Raw genomic sequence first — 19,573 nt, 5'->3', positions numbered from 1 at the left:
AGTTATGGTCAAAGCTAAGAAGGAAAGAGCTCACTGCTCCAGCCCTTCATGTGGTTCCTGGATCCTGCTAGAACCCAGGCCAGTGTTTTAAGCCACAAGAAAGGAGCCCTACAGCCTCACTCCTGTTCCTACCATAGCCACCAGTGAGCTCCATGTGTGCACCTAGCTCTTTCAGATTCCACACTTTATCCTATTTCTGGCCTCTGAAAAGTGAGAAAACATCCAGAGACTCCCAGAGAGTCACGGTTGTAAAAGACCTTAGATACTACTTAGCACGACTTTCTGCCCTATGGTTTGCAATCATTAATCCATTTGACAAACACTGAGTACCTGCTATGTACACACCAGGCACTGTATATAGACCTAAGAAAAACAGTACCTTTCTTCCAGTAGCACATGGAGAGACACCCATCTCCAAATTCCCTCTGTTTGACCACCTCCAGGTCTGGGGGCCTCCCTGGCTCTCAGGGCCACATGTCCCCCTGCCCAACAACACCAGCAGCAATGCTGTGCTGCTTTCTACTGAGCCCTGACTGTTTTCTTACAACTCCCTCTTTTGGCCTTAATTTTCTCCTCTGGCCCCACACCGAATAAATCTCTCTCTTCCAAATGATAGCTTTTAAGTACTTGAAAACAGTCATCAAGTCCCACAGAGAGCTTGCCAAGACTTGTGGCCACTTTGGGGGGGACTGTGTTTTGTGGCTGCCCCTAATGAGCTGGGATTCTGGAGCTGGGCAGCGCTGGGTGGCTCTGGATCACGTAGCCAGGCAGGCAGGTTGTGCCAGGAACTCCCTCTTGGAGGCCGGAGGCTGCTGCCCGGCGCCCCACCCCAGCAGGAGGGAATTCCGGAGCACTTTTGCTGGAGGGGTGAAGGGTACACACCAGAGTCATGCCCCGGCTTGGGTTTTCTGCTCCTGCCAAGCTCCCCTTCCTGAGGGGGCATCTCATCCTCCAGAGGCAGCCCTATGGCCTGCTCATGGGGTTTTCAAGCCGCTGAACCCTGTTCCTTGCAGGCAAGCGAGACACAGTGAGGAAGGGGCCAGTGGCTTCGGGAAAGCAAAGCTGCCATCGGGAGGCAGCACCAAGGAATTAAATGATTTCTTTGAGTGTCCTTTATTGCAACAAAATGTAGTTTTCCAAGTAATTATTTGCCTGATGCAACAAGGCCTTGGCTTGTAAATCTTTCCGACAAGGGGTCAGTTTTCTGCTTTTCCCTGCAAGGCCGAGGCCTGGCAAAGTCTGTGGGCCAGCCCAGCAGGTCTTGAATTCATTAGTTTGGGCCACTTGGCTAGGGCACCTGCCGCTCTTTGCCACAGCCGTGGGCTGCTGGGCATCACCCTGTCTGCCCTCTAAGGCGGGAGGCCAGGCTTGCCCAGGGAGAAGAGGAAGGGCAGGGGGTGGAGGAGGAAAGGGCACCAGAAGGGCGGTGGGGAGGGGAAGGCAGGAAAAGTGAGAGAGCCTTCACTACTTGCTTGCTAGCTGCAAAGCCTCAGAAGAAAGAGAAGAAGCTTCAGAAAATGGGCTTGGGGGTGGGGGGCGGATGGGAGAGGAGGAGCCTGGGTGGCTCAGCGGTTTAGCACTGCCTTCAGCCCAGGGCTTGATCCTGGAGACCTGGGATCTGAGTCCCACGTTGGGCTCCCTGAATGAAGCCTGCTTCTCCCTCGGCCTGTGTCTCTGCCTCTCTCTCTCTCTTTCTCTCTGTCTGTCATGAATAAATAAAATTTACACAAAAAATGGGCTCAGTTTCAGAAAGGCGCCCAGATGTGGGGAGTGACATGTGGGATCTACCTGCATGGCTATACAAGGAAGCACGTTCCTCTCTCCTGGCCGCAGAGAGAGGATGGAGAATCAAAAGGCCATTTTCCAGTGTCTGAAGTCTCTCTTACATTGCCCCCACCTCCCTCCCCTTGCTCTCTCTTTTTTCCTTATGTACTTATTCCTATTTAAAATATAAAGTCATAGGGGCGCCTGGGTGGCTCACTCCGTTAGGCATCTGCCTTCAGCTCAATTCATGATCTCAGGGTCCTGGGGTGGAGCCCCGGATTGGGCTCCCTACAGGGCAGGGGACCTTAGGCTACTCCTTCAGTAAGACATTATGAAGAAGAGGGGGCTATTGATAGACTAGACAAAAAGTGTCCAATGGAGTGGAAGAAAATCCAGAACAATATGGAATCCTGGAAGGCAAGTGAATGCAGTATTTGAAGGAAGTGACAGTACTTAACTTTATCAAATGCTCGTGACGTTACAAGATAAAGATTAAGAATTGCCTGTTGCTGGGCACCTAAATGGCTCAGTCAGTCGAGTGTCTGCCTTTGGCTCAGGTCATGATCCCAAGGTGTTGGGATCAAGTTCTGATCAGGTTCCCTGCTCAGTGGGGAGCCTGCTTCTCCCTCTCACTCTGCCCCTCAGCTGACTTCTGCTTTCTGTCAAATAAATAAATAAAATCTTAAAAAAAAAAAAAAACAACCAAAGACATAAATAAAGACATTCTCATGCTTCCTTGACCCTCTTTCTACTTCCTTCATCCTTCACCCCCACTCCCCTGCCCAGCTCTAATTCCAGCCTGACCCCACTTCTTTGACACTCACAAGTACCTAAGTAAATATTACTCTTCATGTCCCCCAGACACTGTCCCTTTCTCTGTGCCACCTTAATCTCCTTCCCCATCAATCTCCTGAGGACATGAGGGAGAGTGTTGGCATCCTCAGAGACATCTTAAATAAACAGAGAAGACCAAAGGTCTATCTTTCCGAATTCACCAGAATGTCAGCCCACTGTGGACAGACATACACGGGGGATCTATACTAAGTACCCACCACATGGCAACCCTAGACTTTGCCAATCAATCCACATCTACCCCCTATCAACTTCCAATGAGGAAGGGCCATTCTGGTCCACACAGGCCCTTAATCCACCACCCTAGTAAAAGGTCTGGGCAGAACTATCCAGTGGGTACTGGGTCCCTCACAGTCCCATCCTGCCAGGTTTGTAAAACCTAGTACCTTAACCACCTCTTACCTGCCCATTAAAACCTACCCTGAGGAAAATATCTTTAAACTCCACCATTTGTACTTACGTGTGAATTTAAAACCCTGTGTTAGGTCAGCCTAGAGATACTTGCCTTTCAATCTTCCCTAATTGCAGGATTAAAGGCTTTAAAATTCTACACACGGAAAGGTGTTTTAAGGGTGCAAAGTGTTCTTGCCCCATTCTGATGTCAACTGTGTACTTTTTTCCCTCTTAGGCCAGCCTAGAGCCCAATCCCCTCAAGCCAAGTTAAGAGGGTTCTGGCCCACACTTCTGGGGGCAGAGAAATGGCTACAGAATGTCACAGTGGTGAGCAAGGGACTTGTGAAATCTCTCCTCTTCCCACCCGCACCCCAAGGGTCTGGAGAAGACAGTTCAGTGTGCTCATTGCAGTTAAGTTAACCTAGACACATTTCTGCCTGGACACAGGATCCTGGGCTGGAGCTTCCGTGATTGTGTATTCTCTGTGGGCCAAGCCCGTGGTTTCTACTGGTGCTAGAAACATGAAGCCCCACCCCTCCACTCAAGAGCTCAGATCAGGACAGCAGCAAGGCCTCGTGTGTGGTTAGCACAGCAGGGGGATATTTGTCTTGATCTCTGATGTGTATCTTGTCTGAGAGTTCTTTGGGGAATGATGTTATGGCACCAACATCATCAATTTTTTTTCCAAAGTGTCCAGATGTTCATGACACTGTGATAGGCCAATGAAGTTGGATCATTCAGCAGTGTCTGAAGCTTCCTCTTTGTCATGGAGAGCCGTCGCCCAGAATGTGCTCATACCCTTGCATTCTACAGCCAGCCTCTCCTGGCTGTGCCAGTCTAAGGGAAGCAAACTTACCTTCTCTAAAAAGTTGCAGAGGTCTTTGGGGGGGATCTTGGGCAGGCTAAACCAGAACCCTTATTTGCTTTGGTTGGTGGTCTCTGCCACAGAGCTAATGAGCTACAAATACTCCCCTTCAAAAGGAAGGGCTGTGCCTTTGAAGCCTGCAGGGACCCGCCCAGAATACCACAGCTGCCAGCTGCAGGCAGAACTTCCCAACAAGGGCCTGGAGAGCAACTCGATGGGAATCAGAGAGTGTGTCCCACCAGCCTCCACTCCGGGGCACACTCCTGCTCAAAGCCTCTCCTGTGGAAAAGGGGAACAGTTGTGCTTTGCATCTTGCATTTTGGGCATGACACAAAAAAGCATAACGAGTACCATTTGTTGAGTTATTAAATACACACCAGCCCCTACACGAAGCACCGTACATGTGTCATGTTCTCTGTTTTTCTCACAGACCTTAAAGATACAGAAGCCGCGGCACAGAGAGGTTCTGTCCTTAGACCAAAGTCACACAGCTATTAGGGGGCAGGTCCAGGACTTGACCCTAAGGCTAGCTGACTTCTAAAACCATACATCTCAACATATGGTAAATTAGTTTTATTTCTATAAAACCCTGGAAATGAGCCTTGATCTACATGTGTCTGGGGCCCATGTGCTTAAGACCAAATAGAAATGGGTCTACGTCCAAAAGAAACCATGCTATCAGGTCAGTGATCATCTCTGAGAGAACACGGAAAAAAAGTCCTTTCATTTAGATCTCTTCTTCCCCCACTTTCAGCCAGGCATCTGTTTGGTGGGAAGACTTCCGAGTATACATACTGTCAACTTCCAGTGAAATTTGGAACAATAAGGACTGTGGGTGGCATCTGGGCAGCCAGAGAGGATTTCTGCTTCCTAATGATTTCTGAGAACTAGCTGCAGGTTGCCAGCTCAGTCCCTTCCACAAGAACAGGGGGTTAGTCCAGAAGGCAGACAGTTCAGCAGAAATGATGAAAAGCAAGTTCTAGAAGCAGATGGAAAGCCACAGTGACCTAACAAGACCGACCGTATTGAGTATGTACCTAATGCTCAAAGCTTACAGCAACTTGTGAGCATTAAGTGCGTCCGTGTGTGTGTGTTGGGCAGGGGTGTCAGGGAAGAGGAAAACCTGAGAAATATAAGACCCTCAAGGCTTTTTGCAAATGGGTTGAGGAGAAAGGACCAATATTATATATAAAATAACAGCCCAAAGTGTGTCACAGTGCAAATAAGTGTTAAATTATTCAGAAGAGACATAACTGCAATAGGAGGCCAGATCAGCAGGACTTAGACTAGTAAGAAGGGGCTTCATGGGGTTCGAAGAAAACTTAAGCTGGCTCTTGACCGCCGCTGGAAAGATGCAATCAGGTGCTGAGGAGGTGAGGGCATTCCTGCTGAGGAGCATCCATATGAAGACTATAAATAAAAACTGAAATCAAGTCTGCTTTGTACTTTAAATCACAAGCTGTTAGGGCTCATGGGGTCTTTAGAGGCCACATAGTTAAGCCCTTCCCTTCACGGACAAAAAAAAAAAACAGAGGCCGAGAGAAATCAAGTTGCAGGGGATGAACCCTGTAACCTCCTCGGGCTTTAGTGGATATTGGTCTCCATGGAAGTGGGATTGCTTTGTAGACAAGATCTCAGTTAACCCAATAACATCCTTGGGAACCAGCCAGAGACGGAGATAGTGGCCAGAGCAGCGGTGGTGATTTGATCCTTTGTATCATAGTGAGCTGGAAAATAACCAGGTCCCCCAAGCCTGCTCTGTCAAACTCTCCAGCCACAAAGCGATTGAAAAGGGATGCTGTTTGAAGGGTGGGAAATAAGGAGACACCTTCGCCTCCCAACTGGCCTCCAGGCGCTCACTCTTGCTCCTGTTTAGCGAGATCTGTTCAGCACACTGCAACCAGGTATAATTTTATACCATGAAATTCATCCATGTTAAGTGTAAAGTTTGATGAAAATTGAGTAACTGGACATAGTCCTATAAATATGACCACACTCAAGATATAGATGTTTCCAGCACCACGAAAATGTCTCTCATGCAACCAACTGTTGAATACCTTCCTGCCTGACACTTGCCCCAGGCAACCGCTGATGGGTTTTCTGTGACTGGTTTCCCCTTTTCTAAAATTCCATATAAATGTAATGAGGCAGCATGTGGTCTTTGATTTTGACTTCTTTCACTTACCGTGATGCTTTTGAGATTTGTCCACATTGCATGGATTCACGTTTCATCCTTTTTAGTGCTGAGTAGCACGTGGATATTCCCCAAGCTGCTTACCCACTCACCAGTAGATAGACGTTTGATTTTTTCCCATTTTTAATTATTTTGAATACAGTTTCTATGAACATTCAGGTACAAGTCCTTGTGTGGACAAACGTGTTTATTTCTCTTGGGTAAATATCTGGGAGTGGGATTGCCAGGTCATAGGGTGAGTGTCTGTTTAATTTGATAAGACACTGCCAAACTGTTTTCTGAAGTGGCTGTAAGATTTTGTGTTCCCTGGGACACCTGGGTGGCTCAGTGGCTGGGTGTGCCTTCTGCTCAGGTCATGATCCCAGCGTCCTGGGATCAAGCCCCATATCAGGCTCCCCGCAGAGAATCTGTTCTCCCTCTGCCTATGTCTCTCCCCCTTTCTGTTGTGTGTCATGAGTAAATAAATAAAATCTTAAAAAAAAAAAAAGATTTTGTGTTCCCTCTGACAATGTAAAAGAGCTCTGGTTATTCCACATCCTCACCAACACTAGGCCTTATTGGTCTTTTTAACCTGACCTATTTTAGTGGGTGTGCAAGAGTATCTTGTTGGCGCTTACTATGAAGTTATGTCCTAACTAGCAATGCATCTTTTCATATATTTGCTGACTTTTCTTTTCTTTTTTTTTTTTAAGATTTTATTTATTCATTAGAGAAAGAGAGGCAGAGACACAGGCTGAGGGAGAAGTAGGCACCATGCAGTGAGCCCAATGTGGGACTCGATCCCGGGACCCCAGGATCATGACCTGAGCCAAAGGCAGACGTTCAGCAGCTGAGCCACCCGGGCATCCTAGCTGACCTTTCTTACATCTTCTTTTGAAAAGGATGTATTCAAATTGCCCATTTTTTACTGGTTGCTTACTGAGTAATAAGAGTTCTCTTATGTATTTTGAGTACAAATCCTATTTATAAGTATGCTTTGCAAATATTGTTTTCTCGGTGACGTGTCTTTTGTTTTCTTACTTGTGTCTTTTGAAAGGTAAGAGGTTTTAATTTCATTTTTTAGAAGATTTTATTTTTAAAGTAATCTCTACACCCAATGTGGGGCTCAAACTCATGACCCCAAGATCAAGAGTTGTACGCTCTACCAACTGAGCCAACCAGGTACCCCAAAAGGTTTCAATTTTAGTGAAGCTAATTTTATTAATTGATGTGTACTTTCTGGATCTTTATGAAATTTTTTGCTTAACCTAAGGCAATGAAGATTTTTTTTTATATTTTCTTCTAGTTGTCATTTCATGTTTAGCTCTACTCATTTTGAGTCAATATTTCTGCACATTTTAAGGTAAGGAACAAGGTTTAGTTTTTTAAATGCAGATATTCAGTGGTCCCAGCAGCCTAGACTATTTTTTTCAAAGTGTCTTGCCTTGCCACCTTTGTCAAAAATCAATTGATCATCCTTAAGACAGCGGAACTATACTTCTTTTTTTTTTTTTTAAAGATTTTATTTATTTATTCATGAGAGAGAGGCAGAGACACAGGCAGAGGAAGAAGCAGGCTCCATGCGAGGAGCCTGACGTGGGACTCGATCCTGGGACTCCAGGATCACATCCTAGGCCAAAGGCAGGCGCTAAACCGCTGAGCCACCCAGGGATCCTGGAACTATTCTTTATGATATTGCTGGATACCTGCCTCACATTTGTCAGAATCTATAGAATGTACAACACCAAGGGTAAGACCTAATGTAAACTATGATCTTTGGGTGACAATGATGAGACCAATGTAGTTCTAACAAATGAACTGATCAAGTCAGTTCTAACAAATGTACCTCTCTGGTACAAGATATTCATAGTAGGTTATATATGGGAACTTTTTTTACTATCCACTCACTTTTGCTATGAACCTAAAACCACTCTAAAAAATAAAATCTATTTATAAAAAAAGAGAAAAAAAGTCTATTCTTTTATTTATTTTTTAAACAATTTTTTAATTTTTATTTATTTATGATAGACATACAGAGAGAGAGAGAGACAGGCAGAGACACAGGCAGGCTCCATGCACCGGGAGCCCGATGTGGGATTCAATCCCGGGTCTCCAGGATCACGCCGTGGGCCAAAGGCAGGCGCCAAACCGCTTCGCCACCCAGGGATCCCTTTTTTTTTTTTTTAGTCTATTCTTTTAAAAGATTTATTTATTTATCTGAGAGAGAGAGAGAGCAGGAGCAGGAGGGACGGAAGGAGAGAGAATCCCAAGCATACCCTGAGCTGAGTGAGGGGAGTGCACTGTGGGGCTGGACCCCAGGACTCTGAGAGCATGACCTGAGCCAAAACCAAGAGTCAGACTTTTAACCAACTGCACCACCCAGGTGCCCTTAGTCTTTCTCTCTCTCTCTTTTTAACAGATCAATTGACTATATATGATATGGGAGTCTATTTATTTTTTTTTCTAAATATTTTATTTATTTATTCATGAGAGACACAGAGAGAGAGAAGCAGAGACACAGGCAGAGGGAGAAGCAGGCTCCATGAAAGGAGCCGGATGTGGGACTCGATCCCGGGTCTCCAGGATCACACCCTGGGCTGCAGGCGGCGCTAAACCGCTGCGCCGCCGGGGCTGCCCTGGGAGTCTATTTCTGACTCTCTAATCCATTCCACTGATCTGTCTATATTTATTTCAATACCATATATCTTGATCACTATGAGTCATGACAAGTTTTAAAATCAGATAATGTAAGTCATCCAACTTTGTCCTTTTTCATAACTACTTTGGCTACTCTATGCATTTTGTCTTTTTCATATAATTTTAGCATCAGCATATTAGTTTTTTCAAAAATACCTTCTAGGATTTTCATTAAGATTGCATTGAATCTACAGGTCAGTTTGGGGAGAATTACCATCTTAATCATATTGAATATTCCAATTCATTAACACATAACCATTAACATAGAAGCCATTTAATTAAGTCTTCCTTTGTAATGACTTCTAGTTTTCAGCATACAGATCTTACACATCTTTCATTAAATCTATTTCTAAGTATTTTTCATGCTATTGCAAATGAAGATTTAAAAAATTTTTTTCTAAATTCTCATTGCTAGTATATAAAAATAAGATTAGGGGTCCATGGGGGGCTCAGTCGGTTAATCATCCAACTCTTGATTTCAGCTCAAGTCTTGATCTTAGGGTTGTGAATTTGGGCCTCCACATCTGGTTCCACACTGGGTGTGGAGACTTCTTTAAGGAAAAAAAAAAATCCACATTGGGCTCCACACTCAGTATGAAGCCTTTTATAAAAAAAGATTAATTTCCATATATTGACCTTATATCCTGAGATCTTGCTAAATTTATGTGTTAGTTCTAGTAGCTCTTCTGTAGAATCTTTGGGATTTTCCTCATATACAATTATGTTATCTTCAAAGAAAGACAGTTTCACTTCTTCTTGTCCAATATACATGCATTTTATTTCTTTTCATTGTCATATTTTACACTGACTACAACCTCTGGGACAATGCTAAATACTAGTGGTGAGAGAAGTTATCTTTGCCTTTAAGGGAGAAATCACCAAGCTTTCCACCTTGGAGTAAAATGTAGGTTTTAAAAGATCTCTTCAATTAGGCTGAAAAGTTTCCCTCCTATTCCTAATTTGCTGAATGTTTTGTGTGTGTGTGTGTGTGTGTGTGTGTGTTATTTATGGAAGGGTATCCAACTTGACAAAAGCTTTTCTGCATCTATTGAAATGATCATATTGTTTTCCTTCTTTATTCTGTTAATTTGTTGAGTTACACTGGTTGATTTTGAAATGTTAAGCCCATCTTGCATTCCTGGAATAAATTCTACTTGGTCATGATGTATTACCTTTTTTTATATGTCACTGGTTTTATTTGCTAATATTTTATGAAGGATTTTTATGCTTCTATTCATGAGGGATGTTGGTCTATAGTTCTTTTTTTGTAATGACTTTATCTGGTTTTGGAATCAGGGTTATACCAGCCTCATAAAATAAGTTGGGAAGTGTTCCCTCCTCCTCTATTTTCTTAAAGAATTTTTGTGGGCCTACTATGATTTTTTTTTCTTTAAATGTTTCATAGAATTCACCAGTGAAGCCATCTGGACTTGAAGTTATCTTTGTAGATGAAGTTTTAACTATGAATTCAATTTCTGTATTTTATATAGGCCTATTAAAGTTTTCTGCTTCTTTCTAAATCACTTTTGGCAATTTTGGTCTTTCAAGGAATGTGTCCATTTCATCTAGGTAGTCACATCTACCAACTTAAAGTTGTCCTCAATATATCCTTATTATTCTTTTCATGACTACACAGTCTATAGGAATATTTTTTCTTTCATTCCTCATATTGTTAATTTGTATCTTATCTCTTCTTGTTTTGATCAGTCTGATGATAGTCCCACAAATTTTATTGATAATTTCAAAGAACCAGCTTTTTTATTTTTTATTTTCTCATTGTTCATTTTCTATTTCACTGAGTTCTGGTCTTTATTATTTCCTTCCTTCTATTTACTTTGGGTTTAATTTCTCATTTGCTAACATCTAAAGTGATGAAGTTAGGTAAGTAATTTTAGGGTATTTTTTTCCTGATATGAGCATTAGGCCTATAAATCTCCCTTTCCACATTGCTCTAGGTCCATCCCATAATTTTTTGAATAAATTGCTAATTTTAGAATATTTTTAGACTTAAAGAAAAGTTGCAAACATAGTACAGAGTTTCCATATACCCCTCACCCTGTTGCCTCTACTATTTACACTTCACATTTCTATGGTAGATGTTACAACTAAGGTATCAACATGAGTGTATCACTATTAAGTGAATCAACACTTTCTTTGGATTTCACAAGTTTTTCCCTAAGATCCTTTCATTTTCCAGAATCCCATCCAGGATATTCCATTATATTTAGTCATCCTCCTGACTTGGCTTCTCAGATTCTTTGCTTTTGATGACCTTGACTGTTTTGAGGAATACCAGTAAGATATATTGTAGACTATCTCTCAGCTTGTCTTTTTCAGGCTAGAGTGGTTGTTATGGATTTTGAGGAGAAAGACCACAAAGGTAAAGTGCCATTCTCATCACATCATATCAGAGGTTTTTATCAGCATGGCTTAGCAATGACAATGTTAATCTTGATCAGTTATCTGGGGTTGTGATTGTCAGGTTTTTCCACTAAAGTTACACCCCATCTCCCTCTCTTCCAATCCCTTTCCATACTTTATTCGACAGCTCATACTCAAGGGGCTAGGGGTAGCATTCATATAATTTATCCAGAATTCTTCTGTACAGAAGACTTGTCTCTTCTCCCACATTTATTTATTCAGTCATTGATTTATATCAACACAGATTCATGGATATTTATTTTATATTTTGGGCCGTAATCCAATGCTGCATTACTGGTTTTGTAGCTCAGATTGTCCCAGCTTTTTTAATTTGAGCTTTTTTAATTTGTTCCTGTATCCCTTCCACCTGCCCCTATCCTGATTTTTGAGCATTTCCTTACTCTCTAGTGAAAGATGTTCTAGGTTCATCTTGTATATCCCCTGTTCCAGTCCTACAATCAGCACTGCTTTAGTAGCATCCCACAAATTTCAATGTGTTACATTTCCATTATCATTTAATTCAAAATGCCTTCTAATTTCTACTATGACTTCTCTAATTATTGGATTATTTAGAACTGTGGTACTCAATTGCCAAATATATGGAGTTTTCCTAATTATCTTGATGATTTTTTTAAAGATTTTATTTATTTATTTGACAGAAAGAGAGAGAGAGAGAGAACAAGCAGGGGGAGCAGGAGAGGGAGAGAGAGAAGCAAGACCCTGGGATTGTGACCTGAGCCGAAGGCAGACACTTAACTGACTGAGCCACCTAGGCTCTATTGATTTCTAATTTAATTTCACCGTAATCAGAGAACATATTCTCTATGATGTCAATCTTTTTGTTGTTGTTGTTGTTGTTGTCAAATGATCCTTTATTGAAATAGTTTCCTTTGTAGTTCTTAACTAACTGGGCATTCCACTGCACCACTACTGATGTCATCTGTGATGTCATGAGGACAGCAACCAACAACACTACAGCCCACAGCCTGGGCAGTCCTCAGAATGTTTTTAATGGTTCCAGAGAGTTCTCTGGCTAAAGATCAGTGCCACATCTGTCAGACAATGTTGACGTTCTCATCAAAAGTGAGATTTCCACCGTGCTTAATGTTTTTCTGCTTCCTTCTGTCTTTTGGTGATTCCTTGAGGGCTTTATTAATCAGGGTGGAGACAGAAGGTACCACTTCAATCTGGGCCTATCTGTTCTTAATGGTCAGTTTCACTGTAATCCTCAGACCCTTCCAATGTCATCACCAAACTTTTGGATATAGACCCAAGGGACTTATCTTGGGGACCAGAGTAGACATGGCACTGACTTCCTCACCAGTGCACCTCAGGTATATGATTTTAATATGGTTGGTATTGAATTTAGGTGACATGGTGGAGGTAGCTGGTATTAGATGAACCCAGATTTGGGAGCACTAAAGACAGTTGCACCTTCACCCCCTCCCAGCTGAAAGCCAAAAGGCTATGATGTCAACCTTTTTAAATTTAAAATTTGCTTTATGACCCAACTTATGACCTGTCCTGGCAAACACCACGTACCCTTGAAAGGAATATATATTCTGTCATCATTCAGTGTAATACTCTATAAATAACAATGCAACCACAGTGATCGACATTGTTGTCCAAATCAGTTTTTTATTGATTTCTTGATCTCATTTTATCAATTGCTGGGGAGAGATGATAAAATTACCAATGACTGTGGAATTTTCTATTTCTCTTTAATTCCATCTATTTTGTTGCATCTATATTGAAGCTTTGTTATAGGCATATATATATTTGCAAGTAAAGTCATAGTGAAATGACCCTTCTTATCATTGTGAAATGTTTCCCTTTGGCTCTAGTAATACCCTTTGTCTTGAATTCTCCTTTTTCTGATATTAATGTAGCCACTTAAGCTTTCCATCTTAGTGTTCACATTGTATTTTTTTCATCCATTTACTTTCAACATATCTGTCTTTAGAGTGTGTGTCTCTTATAGACAACATATAATTGGATCCTATTTTCTTCAATATGATAATCTATATCTTTTAAATGGAGTATTTTAGTACATTAATATTTAATATAATTATTGGTAGGGTTGGATTTGGAGCTACCATTTTGATTTGTTTTTTTATATTTTTCCTCTGTTTTTGTTTTGTTTTCTTTTGTTCTACTGTTCCTCCAATCCTATTTTTTTTTATTTTTTCAACTTTTTTTAAGATTTAATTTTAATTTTCCTGTCACATTAGCTTTTATTCTTTGCATTACTTTTAGTGGTTGCCATAGGAATTATAATACACATCCCTAATTTTTTACAAAATGGTTTAGCTTACAGTTAACATAGTTCTATTTCACACAAATTAGTTAAACCTTGCAAGGGGCACCGGGGTGGCTCAGCCAATTAGGCAACCAACTCTTGGTTTCAGCTTAGGTCATGGTCTTGGGTTCTAGGGTCAGGCTTCAGACTTGGCATAGAGTCTGCTTGGGTTTATCTCCCTCTCCCTCTACACCCTCCCTGCTCATTACCTTGATAACCTGGCCAGCTTGATGGGCCACACACAGCTTGTGTCCATTATGGCTGCTTGGCAGCATTTGTTTGGAGAGCTAACTTTAATTCTTGTAGGATATTTTCACTGAAGTGAATTTTGTGTCAACAGTTTTCTTTCCTTCTCTACTTGAAAGATATTCTACTCTTCCAACTTCTATGTTTTTTTTTTTTTTAATTTTTTTTGTTTTATTTATTTATGATAGGCACACAGTGAGAGAGAGAGAGGCAGAGACACAGGCAGAGGGAGAAGCAGGCTCCATACACCGGGAGCCCGACATGGGATTCGATCCCGGGTTTCCAGGATCGCGCCCTGGGCCAAAGGCAGGCGCTAAACCGCTGCGCCACCCAGGGATCCCAACTTCTATGTTTTTTAGTGGGAAATGAAACCTAAATGGAATTGTTCCCTTTATGTAATGTATTGATTTTCTTTTGCTGTCTTCAAGATTTACTTTTTATTTTTGACTTTCCACAATTTTGCTATAATGCATTTTTAAATTTGTTTATTTATTTATTTATTTATTTATTTATGCTCTGTTCTTCACTTTGGATAATTTCAATTGCTCCATTTTCAAGTTCACTTACTATTTCCTTTGTTATCTCCACTGAATGTTAAGTCCCTTCATTCTTGATGTTGTATTTTTCAGTACTAAAGTTTCCACTTAGATTTTTTTCTTTTGCTAACTACTTAGGTTTTAAGTAGTTAGTAAATCTTTTAAATAAAGATTTATTTATTTATTTGTTCATGATAGACATATTGAGAGAGAGAGAGATGCAGAGACACAGGCAGAGGAAGAAGCTGGGAGCCCGTCGTGGGACTCAATTCTGGGACTCCAGGATCGCGCCCTGGGCCAAAGGCAGGTGCCAAACCACTGAGCCACCAAGGGATCCCCTACTTAGGTTTTTAAAAAAATCATTTTTCTTTCTCTGTTGAGATGTCCTATCTTTTCATTCATCATGAGCATATTTTCTTTTACTTCATTGAGGATAGTTATAGTGCCATTTTAAAATCCTGTGTGCTAGTTCCAATATCTGGGTCATCTCAGGGTTGTTTTCAGATTTTCTTTATTCTCAAGAATATGTTCCAAATTCATGGCTTTTTGTATGTCAGATAAATTTGAGTTGTATACTGGTCGTTGTAAATATTTATGGAAAGTTATGGAAATTTGTGATTCTGTTTTTTCTTCCCTCTGATAAGAACCACTAACTCTGTTTCTTGGGTAGCAGTCCCTGTGTCCTCTGTCTGTTCAAGTATCTTTTTCTTTAACTGAATCACTGTCAGTCTATTTTGTAAATGTATGGTATGAGGGATCATTGAGAAATATGGGTAATCAGAATTTGGGATCCTCTTTGGCTCTTTCCCTTCCATGATTCCTCCACTCTCTTTAGCAGCCACAATTTCTCTGGCTTCAATTTCCTAGTTTCCTAGCCCAGAGAGATTCCCGTTTTTACACAAGCACTCTGCCATCTCCAGCATCACATCACTACACTTGTTTTCATGGGAAACGCCACAAAAATGAGAACTTACTTTAGAAAAAAAAAAAACTCCCCTCCTCTGAGAGCATACTTCCATGAAAAGTCTATCTGTTCCTGTTGATTTTCTACTGCTTCGTGTAGCTGCATTTTTAAAACTACTTGTCCAGATTTTTAATTGATTTTTACAGGTGAGACAGTCTGGTAAGACCTTACTCTGTCATTACTAGGAGCAGAAACCACTGGATATTTTAAAGAACAAATATCATGTCACTCCTATGTTGAAATCTCAGAAACATCTTATCATTGACCCTAGAACTAAGTCCAAAGTCCTTAGTGTGACCTTTAGTTAAGCTCCTGAGCAGAAAATAGGAGGCATCTTCAACTGGAATTTAAAGACAATTTAATAAAGAGACTATTTATAGAAGTTAAAGGAACAAAAAGGGAGATTAAGGCACTTGGGACTAGGAAAAAGTAGGAAATCATTGTGACTGCTAGGCTTTAATGAGCAGAATGAACAAAGGGTGTTACCAAAACCAATAAAACTAGGGCCATAGAAGTGGGGCCACCCAACAGGAAATGTTGTTATAAGATACAGTTATTGCCAGAACCTCAGCACCCAAGCAGGGTGAGAGTAGGAGAATAAATGCCATGCCTTCTTTGCCCCATATTCTCTGATCTCCTACTCATGCTTCTGTTGCCCAGACCCAACTGGAAGTCAGAGGTCTATGTAGCTCAGGTGATGTAATTTTTAGTTTTGAGCCTCTGGGGGCTGCAGAGCATGGCAGAAAAGGACCTACTTTAGCTCATTCTTACCCCTATTGTTTCTTTCAACACAGCCATATGAGACATCTTGCAGTTCCTCAAATAACTCTTCTCCAGCCTCAGTCACACGATGTTCCCTCTTTGAATGTTCTTCCCCACCTCTCTCTCCCTCTCTCTCTCTCTGCCAACTTCACTGCTATTCAGCTCCTGTTGTCAGCTTACACCTAAATTCCTCAGGGAGATCTTTTATGACTCCCTAGACTACATAATGACTCCTTTTTGTATATTCCTAAAGCTCCCTGTACTTCTCTGTTACAACACCATTCTCATTAGTGACTAATTAGTCTTGTGTTATAATTTAATTATTTCTCTAACATCTGCCTTCTTTAAGAAACTGTGGGCTCAAGGAGTGACTTCAGGAGGACAGGAGTGATTTCTGTTTTGCTCACCAATCTACCTGCAGTGCTAGCGCAGGATCTGGCACACATAGTGCTCAATCAGCATATGTGGATTGAGGAATCAACATGTCTGTCTCTTGCTGGAATATGAGTGAGATGACTGTGTACTATTAATATCTGAATCCCCATCTCTTAGCATGGTGCCTACCATAATATGTCCTCAAAAAATGTGATTGTATATATTCATAAACAAATAAATAAATAAAACCATTTATATTTTAAACTTATACCACACTTGAAAGTAATGAGTCCTATTAACTGAATACTCACTGTGAAAAGAAGCCCTGTCCTTCATTTGTCCTAAAATTGCCTCTTTCAAGCTTTAGAGGCTGTCCTTCTGCTCCCTAGTTTTCAGATTTTCAGATTAGTTTGTGTCTACCCCCAACCATGGTTTTGCAGGCTTTACTTCCCCTATCTTACACACGTTTGACTTTCCAGATAAAAAAAAAAAAAAAGCCTCATCTCTATAGTCTCTTTACACTTGGTCAGACTTTAGCCCGGAGAATACATTATTCCTTTCTTCTAGAATTTCTCAAACTCTGTCACATATTATTAATCAGGGAAGATCAGAAATGCCCATAGCACTGTGTTCAAATGCCAGGTTCTTGCATCAAAAAGGATAAGACTTTCTCTTTCTTTCCAGTCTTTGTCATGATAAGCAAGTCAATCAAATCCTTGGAGAGTTGGTTTCTTCATCTATGACATAGGAGCAATATTGTCTGTGTCAATTATACATTGTTGAGTAACAAACCACACAAAAGTTTAGTGGATTTAAACAACCATTTTATTTGCTCATGATTCTGTGAGTCCAGTATTGGGTTGGGTTCAGGTGACTGTTCCTCTACTGTTCTTCCTGAGGTCACTCAGCTACAATCAGTTGGCAGATCAGCTGGAGGCTGGTTGGTGTAGGGCCTCAACTAAGACAACCTGTCACAGTGATAGGAAGTCCCATCCTCCATAGACAGGTCCTGGCTTCCTCACCTGATAGCAAAAGAGTTCCCAACAACAAGAGTAGGCAAAACCCCAATATATAAGCACTTTAGTAGCCTATGTTTGCATCATATTTACTAATTTTCCATGGGCCGAAGCAAGTCATAAGGCTAAAGCCAGAACCATTTTCAAAAAAGCCATACAAATAGATATAGGAAGAATGGTTAATTGAGGACCATTACTATAACAATTACCATACTTGTTTACCTCAGAGAACTAAGTAAGGATCAGATGAGATGGTACTGGCACACCACAATGTACAATGCAAATTATTATTTTATCAGTGAATGTTATTCAATCATTTTAATTTTATTTGTTTATCTAGGGGTCTTTCAATGACCCCAATGAAATTCAAGTTCTTTTGGAATAGTGTTAAGGGTTAAATTGTATTCCCCCAAAAAGATATGTTGAAATTCTAACCCCCCAGTACCTCAGAATGGGACCTTATTTGGAATTGGGTCACTGCAGATGTAATTAGTTAAGATAAGATCACATTGGAGTAAAGTAGGCTCTTATACAGTGTCTTATGACAAGATGGACGTGTAAAGACACAGAAATAAATACACAAGGAGAGCACCAGGTAAAAACAAAGGTAGGGATTAGAGTTATGATGCCACAAGCCAGAGAACATCTAGGGCTGCCAGAAACTGGAAGAGGCAGGGATGAACCCTCCCCCTATAGGGTTCAGAGGGAGCATGGCCCCCTCAGCACCTTGATTTTGGACTTCTAGACTCCAGAACTCCGAGACAAAAAAAATTTCTATTGTTTTAAGCCACCCAGTTTGTGGTACATTGTTACTGCTCCCCTGGGAAACTAATATAGATGGTAAATATCTTTAACCCCCATCAGCTTCATCTAAAGAAGAGTGAGATAGAATGAACCAAGAGTATCGATTGAGAGTCAGAAGTGCAGGCCACTCATCATCTACCAAACTTGAACAAGTGACTAAACCTCTCTGGGCCTTAGTTTCCATATGAATGTTCACAATGAATGTGCAGGAAGAGGGTTGCTGTCAATCCATGTTTGTAAAAGTATGGTGTGCGTATACTATGGTAAGGTACTTGGGATAATTTTACATGGGTACAAGGGGAAACATTCTTTTAAAGAAATCTGGGTTTTTATTAAGATTTATTTATTTTTTTTTAATTTTATTTATTTATGATAGTCACACAGAGAGAGAGAGAGAGAGAGAGGCAGAGACATAGGCAGAGGGAGAAGCAGGCTCCATGCACCGGGAGCCCGACGTGGGATTCGATCCTGGGTCTCCAGGATCACGCCCTGGGCCAAAGGCAGGCGCCAAACCGCTGCGCCACCCAGGGATCCCTATTTATTTATTTTAGAGACAGAGAGTGGGAGGGGAAATGGGCAACGGGAGGAGAGAGAGAATCCCAAGCAGACTGAGTGTGGAACCTGACACAGGGCTCAATCTCACGACCCTGAGATCATGATCTGAGCTGAAATCAAGAGTGGGTATTTAATTGACTGAGCCACCCAGGTGCCCTAAGGGGAAACATTTTTAAATTTTAATGATTAATGTTAATTATCGTTATCTTGAATACGTGCAAGCAAGGCTGGTTTTCCATTTATTCTGGTAATATAAAAACATGCAGCTTTTTAAAGTCTCAACTGAAATAAAGTTATGAGTAAATAATAGAACAGTTGGCATATGTATTTGTCAAACTGTGAAAGTAGTGTGTGAAAGACTGACATTTGGGGAAACACTGAATTATACATTCTCAAGGATCCTTCCAGATGGAATTATACATTCTCAAGGATCCTTCCAGATGGAATTATACATTCTCAAGGATCCTTCCAGATGGATTTTGTGCTTCCATAAAGACGCCCACTAGAGAAGAACACAGGTAAGACTCTAGAGGAAGGGATCCCTGGGTGGCGCAGCGGTTTGGCACCTGCCTTTGGCCCAGGGCGCGATCCTGGAGACCCAGGATCGAATCCCACATCGGGCTCCCGGTACATGGAGCCTGCTTCTCTCTCTGCCTCTCTCTCTCTGTGACTATCCTAAGTAAATAAAAATTATAAAAAAATACTAAAAAAAAAAAAGACTCTAGAGGAAGACAGGTAGGCAGTTAATGGAGCGATGAGGCAGGCATAGACATTTCTGAAAGAACCCAAGAGGGGCAGCAGACCACTTGGTACTCTTGGGAAGCATCTTCTGATTCAGGACCTGTTTACTC

At 41.4% G+C, this 19,573-nt stretch overlaps 1 pseudogene; it reads right to left on the bottom strand.

Moving 5' to 3' along the window:
• Positions 1-12,064: 12,064 nt before the first annotated feature.
• LOC129516158 (60S ribosomal protein L12-like) lies at positions 12,065-12,616 on the bottom strand (annotated as a pseudogene).
• Between the last annotated feature and the right edge of the window lie 6,957 nt (positions 12,617-19,573).

Source organism: Nyctereutes procyonoides, unplaced genomic scaffold, assembly GCF_905146905.1.
Source record: "Nyctereutes procyonoides isolate TBG_1078 unplaced genomic scaffold, NYPRO_anot_genome, whole genome shotgun sequence".
NCBI classification, from domain to species: Eukaryota; Metazoa; Chordata; class Mammalia; order Carnivora; family Canidae; genus Nyctereutes; species Nyctereutes procyonoides.
The sequence above is the reverse complement of the archived record's forward strand: the minus strand, read 5'-3'. Positions and strand labels throughout refer to the sequence as shown.